A 6,962-nucleotide genomic window follows, 5' to 3' on the forward strand; every position below is an offset into this window, starting at 1 on the left:
GTATTTTTAAAATTGCAAGGAATTTTCAAGAGCTTTGTAAAATTTAAAGAGGTTTTAAAGGATTTTAAATATTTTAGGCTCTTTTAAAACATTTCAAGGAATCTTCAAATATTTTCAATAATTGAAAGCAATTTCAAAGAATTTTAACTATTCTTTTTCAATTTTTCTGGTTGAAAGTGGAACTGCTTTATTAAAAATCTATTTTTCTTTTGGTTGATGATTTATCAATTTAGTTGACAAAATTTGTTTTCTGAAAATTTAACTATTTTGTAGAATTTTTTTTTTGGTTTTGTTTAAAAATTAATTTCTTTAAACTACAAGAAAATTATACTTCGTGGAAAATAAACTTCTTGTGTGCAAAGTTCATGTATTTGATTAAAAACGCCTTTTTTTCTTATACAATTCAGCCTTTTGATTAAAAATGTAACTTTTTGTTTAAAAATTTTAATATTTTGTTTAAAACAAATTTAGCAAATTTTGTTTGCAGAAAACTTATTGTTTTAGTTGAAAATTGAACTATTTGTATTAAAAGTTAGTCAACTATTAATTAAAATTAATGTTATATTTTATAATTATAATATTAACATTAATAATATGTACAATAGTAATAATACTCATAATATATACGCCTGAAAAACATAAGCTCAAAATTGACTCATGCCTGAAATGAAGAATCAAGCGAAACATTAAATTCGCCAGTTTCTTCCATTTCTTTCAAATGAGGATCGAGATGTAAATAGAAGACCACCGAAGTCTTCCGAAGCTATCAGATCGACAATCATCGTACAGCATAAAACCGAAGTGGAATCGTGCATTGTCGGCTTACACACGAACTCACAGTGGTAATCATGCACCTTCTGTTTTGCGGCTCCCAAACGGTAGGTATGGTGGGGGTAAATTTCATCCACGATCTGGCAGCTCTGACTGTAAGTTAATATATTTCTATAACAACTAAATTTTTTTTCTAATCTGAAGATAATACAATTATACATAATCTGTCGAAAATAATAAACTTTCGAACTTAGCCATTTTGTCCAAATTCCTGATTTACGAGAACAATTTACATAAAGTAGCTAAATGTGTAACTCTTCTAACTAAACGTCTTACCTAATCCAAGTGTACACTTTCTTTGAGTTTAATATATTCTCGATTCACTCGTTCGCCTCAAGAATTTTTTTTCCGTGCATATAATGGTGTTTTTTAGTATTTCATTTATCACATTTTTCGACTATCAAACTATTAATCACTTTCATTACGTTTAAACTGAAAGCCTAAAAAAATATAAAATAAATTTATATTTTGCATTTAAAGGCCACGTCATATTTATTAGATTCCTACCTTACCAAAATTAAAATTAAATAATAGGCGGACCGACAAAACGTTTACATGATCCATTTACGAAGTAGTGGAAATTTTTGACCAAAATATTAATTCTGAACGAAAAATTCTATATTTGATATTCAAACTAAAAAATACTGTTGCATTTTTCAGCAAGGAAGATCACATTTTTACCAAAGGAGATAAATTTTTAAATAACTTTTAGGAATCCTTCTAAACTTCGTTACGCGATTTCCTTTTGTTCAATGAAAGATGAGAAAACATTTCCGCATAGTTAAGAGGGATAGAACAATGTGAACGCAACGTAACGTAGTATATGAAATCAAATTTAGAAAAATCTTTCAATATAAAAAGAAAATGCCTCAAAATTTTGTTTTTCGACAAAAAACATTTAAAGTTTTCCTTTTCAGAATGATTCAAACTTTTTATAAAATTACTTTAAAACTCTCCAAAATAAAATAATTTTTTTTAGTATCCTTAAGATTTTTTAAAACAATTTTGGGAATCTTTTGAAATTTAACAAGTCTTCTTTAAATATTCTCTTAAAATTAATTTTTCTAAAAAAAGTTATTAAATTTTTTTCTCAGGAATCTTAAGAATTTTTATTATTATCTTATAATACATTTTGAAATCCCTAATATGTTTCAAAATTTTACTACAAAAATTTACGTTTTGTTTAAAAATGTTCGAAATCTCAAGATTGAAGTTATTTTCGACTTTTTTGTGAAAACTCAAGTGTTTTAAAATAACTCATCGTATTCAAAAAACTTGTTTAAAGTCAGAAAAATGTAATAAAGTTTCTTAAAATCTTCACTTTCTTTTTAGAAATTTTGATATCTTCAAAATTAAACGATAATCTGAAAAACAACTTAAATCATTTTAAAATTTTACCAGAAATCTTATTGAGTGTGTTCTCGGTAAAGTAGAAATCAAGTAAGTGTTGCATGGCCTTAAATACAAATAAAAGTAATTCTTTTTGTTTACGTTTGCACTGCATACTGAGATAGGTATGTATCTTTTTATTAATGCTTATAGCTTTCGGAAGAAAAAGTTGAAACAAGAAATAAAAGGAAAGGAAAAAGAAGAAAATCAACAAGATAAAATGAGTCCATTAGTATTAGATGAACATCTAGAGGATAATGATATTGTTATTGTTAAGCATGAAATCTTGGACATTACTGAATGTCTGAATGTAAGCACACCTGCGCCTTTTATTAGCAGGTGTGAAGCTGTGGAGGCTCTTGAAGTCGTTCGTAGGTTTATTTATCAGCAGGAACATGCGCCTAAAAATGTCTTTCAGTTACTGAACCAATTGGAAAAAATGTTGTAGACACGACCCAGAAGAATTATAAGTTAAATTATTTATTATATAAGTTTTTTAAGTTATCGATATTGAACTTACATAAGTTATATTTTTTAAAAACATTAATTTAGGAGGATGTTAATATAAATGTAATTTAACCAAAGACGTTGTTTAATAAAAATTACAGTACCGTCCAAGAGTACAGAGTTCACACTCTTTTCCTTATTTTCCTTTTTGTCTTAAGGAAACTTTTCCCTTTATCTCATATTTTTGCTTAAGGGCATGTGACACAGCTAAACACCTATATTACCGACCTCACTTTGTCAGTTCATTGAATGTTTTTTTGAACCTAAGAACTTTTTTTGTAAATAAAATATCGAGCTGAAACATTAAAAACCGTATTAGTGTACAATAAAGTACGTTTTGGTACAGCATTTTAGAAGGAACTTCACTGAAAATTATTTCTTGTTTTTTCTGTACCTCGACATTTTTTGAACGTTTGAACTTTTTTTATACATAAAATATCGGTCTCAAACTTTGTAAAATGCAAGAGCCGAAAGGAAACTACGTTTAAGTACAAAGCTTAAAAATAAAAGTTGTAAAAACAAATATTTCAACTCTCAATTCCATCGGCATCAGCCGGTAACGTTGTACATGAAAATACGAACCCTGGCGGCCACTAGACGAGGCTCTAGAGGATTCGTATTTTCGTGTACAGCGTTACCGGCTGACGCCGATAGGATTGATAGTTGAAATATTTTTTTTTACATCTTTTATTACTAAGCTTTGTACTTAAACGTAGTTTTCTTTCGGCTCTTGCATTTTTCAAAGTTTGAGACCGATATTTTATGTATAAAAAAAGTTCGAACGTTCAAAAAAACATTCAGTGAACTGATAAAGTGAAATCGGTAATATAGGTATTTAGCTGTATCACATGCCCTTAAATGCGAACTGACCTGATATAAACCAATAAGAAAATGCAACTATTTTTGGTTTAAAAAAACTTATTTTTATTTGAAAATTCTAATTTTATATCTTACCCTCTCGCGTCCTTTGAGCTGAGAAATTGCATGGGCCAACAGTTCTAGGAATTACTACACTAAAAGTCGGGTGTATTTATCAGTATTATTATTGATAGTATTTATTGATTTCAAATAACCTCGCGCTTTTCGGCACATGCATAGTTGAAAATGTTCCTTACAGGGGTACATCGATACAAAGCCAGTGAAGTGGAAGTTTACTGTACTTTGGTAAAAGTTGAAATACTTTGTTAAAAGATAATTTTTTTAGCATAAGACAATTGAAATAATTATATTCAATTTTAATTTAAAAACTATTAAAAAGTGTAGCATTAATTTTTTTTAATTAGTTATAATAGCGCTTATTCACTTCTTTTGAAGTCTGCCGGTAAATTTAAGAAGGGTTCAAAATTCAGAAAATAGCGACTGTTTACCTGAAAATATTAAAATTCGATTTTCGATAAAACCCACACTTATATTGTTTGCCATTTTTTCTTTAATTTATATTAAATTAGTTAATTACATAATTATGACAATATTATTATATATTTTTTTAATTTGTTCTCGGATTTTTTAACCAGGATGATATCAATTCATTTTATAGAATGTTTGAAATATTTTGCGATGATGTTACAGGTGAAAAATTAGGAGTACATGTAGTTTCATCGCTATTGTCCTTACACATCGGCCGCGAGCCATGGAGGTAACAACAACCACTTCTGGATGCTTTCTTAGAGCTACCATCAAGTTATTATTTTTATGTTGGCCCGCCTTCCACCCACAGGTATTCATGACCTGGTACTTCGCTACCCAACACGGTCGCGAAACGCGGCAAGTGATTAGTTAATTTGTTGAAGTCAGTTATTGTTTCAAAAATCTATAGTCTTGCGCATTCTTCATGATTCGCAAGGTTACACATTACACACTTGGGAGCCCGTCTATAGGGATCCGACTATAACGCTGGAGAACCCTATATTTATTCAACGTTGATCCTGGAGAGTCCTATAAGGATGTAACATTCATACTGAAGAGCCCATTTATAGGGATCCATCTCTCCTTCAAACGATATTTCCGACAACCATTAAATATTTTCTCAATGGACTCGTTCTTATCTCCGCATAATCGGCACCGGTCAACCACGTTTTGATGTAACACGTGTTCGCAATAATTTGTGGTACTGAAAACCCTTTCCTGAATCGCAATGACGAATCTTTCCGCTTGCAGAAACAGGGGGCCCTTTGTCAACCAAATATTAGATGCCTCACTACCCACTTCATATTGATCCAACATTCTGGGGTGCTCGCCATGGATGTCTTTTGATCTCCATTCCGTTTCTAATTCCTCTATGGTTCTGCCCCAATATTCAAGGCCTAATCTGAGTACAAATTTAAGGACTTGTTATCAAGATCCGCTCTAAAGATGGCGTAGTAAAGCGCAACATCTCGCTTGCTGTTAAAATAGTGTCACAACTGTATAACTTGTGACTTACACAGCTTCCTGACATCTACGCCCTCTATGTCGTGGTAGAACTACCATATCAATCGCCGAATTATTGTGGTGTATTTGGTGTTTCGTCATTTCTACGCGGATGGTTCTATTTAATTGTTTAAGCTACGTTCAAGCTACAAGTACGACCATTCGATCAACCCAAAGTAGTACGTGAGGACAGGGATGGCATAGGTGTTGTTCGCCCTGATCGTTCTCTAGCTCTGCGGACTCTAATTCTCCTCTAGTTAAATGCACTGTTCTTCATTCATCTAGTCTGAACTCGATCTGAATATCATTGGAAAACTGCTTTGTGGCATTGATCACTTTCTGCAGTTTCTGGTGCAGACTAGCGTATGTATTCAGGTCATCCATGTATAGAAGATGAGTCACTTGATGACCATCTTCATTATTATGCGTATTAATCTAGTTATCCTAGGTTTCCGTGATCAAAATACTTAATTCTTGTACCCCAAAGCATCAACGTAGTACCTTTGAGCATAAAGGCTGGCATCAGATCTAGGTGTTCGATGATCTTGTGAAAGCACCTTTCCAACGCAGAATGCACCCTTGTCAGGTATTGGTACCAAAAATTGTGGACCATGTCCGGACCTAGAGCTTTCCAGTTACTTGTCCTTTTCAGAACCGTTGAAACATCTGAAGCAATTATTTCGATCAGCTTCCATTCAGGGTTATTGCTTGCTCTTGTTTTCTCTAGTTGGAAGCAAGTAATGTCCGAATTGCTTCTGTTAATTTTTCCTCAAACACCCGACCAATAGTTAGTCGTATTTTCCAATTGAGGGACTTCGATGTCTTGCTGGTTATTTGCTTCATACTGAGTTCACGATAGAACCTTCTTTTATCTGCCTAAAAGCTTCGATTTAGTTGCTTTCTTTCACTACTTTTCTTATACCGACGCTCTAGCAGTAAAAGCATCAAGTCCCTGACATTGAAAGTAAATAATCTCATCCAATATTGCTGGTTTCAATATCTCAAAGTACCGACGGTATATGCTTTTATTAAAATGGAGTATCAGCTTTCTGTTTCAATTTCCAATTCTTATATTGAGTCAATCAACCCAATTCGCACCTTACTTTTCTGACATCCATTTTCAACCTGCTCTTCCATGGTAGATATCGATTCCTTCCTGAGGCAAAGACTGCAACGATAGGCCTATTTCTGTGGCCCGGCGTTCTAACGTATGCCACAGTTGTACAATACACAAAAGTTTGCACCCCTAACGCAGTTTGCGGTGCGTTCAAATTCGTAGATAAAAGCTTGCTGTTCGAGTGTTCTAGTAGTGTACACAAATCATTTGCGATGTTCATCTTGGGCAGAGAATACTCTTGAATTGGTTCTATATCTCTCAATTCTAGTCAAACATGACTAAAATTCCGCCCAAGGTGCTGGAGTTTTTCTGAAATTTCGCTGTTCACATCATGATTAATAATGTCCGGATGCGGTTCTAGTGGATCCGTTACTTGATGTACATTGTTTGTAGCACCTATGCCTACATCTTCAATCAGTTCTTCCTTGTCCTCACTTTTTAAGGGGAGTTCATCAATGGGAGGCTGCTTTTCCACCTCCATTTTGACTCCAGCTATTTGAACAGCCGAAAAAAATCTTCTTACAGATATTGAGGATTTTTGGTATGCTGAATTCTGCTCATTTATTTTTGTAGCTAGCTCTGGGTACTTAAGTGAGAAGAGTCGATCATGCTCTCTCCTCACATTATGCCCAACTTTTTCTGCCAAAAAAGAAAGCCCTATAACAAGTGGTGGTGCTGAATCTTCATCAGTTTGAAGAAGAACATCAAA

The sequence above is a fragment of the Belonocnema kinseyi genome, chromosome 6 (genome assembly GCF_010883055.1).
Source record: "Belonocnema kinseyi isolate 2016_QV_RU_SX_M_011 chromosome 6, B_treatae_v1, whole genome shotgun sequence".
Lineage (NCBI taxonomy): Eukaryota > Metazoa > Arthropoda > Insecta > Hymenoptera > Cynipidae > Belonocnema > Belonocnema kinseyi.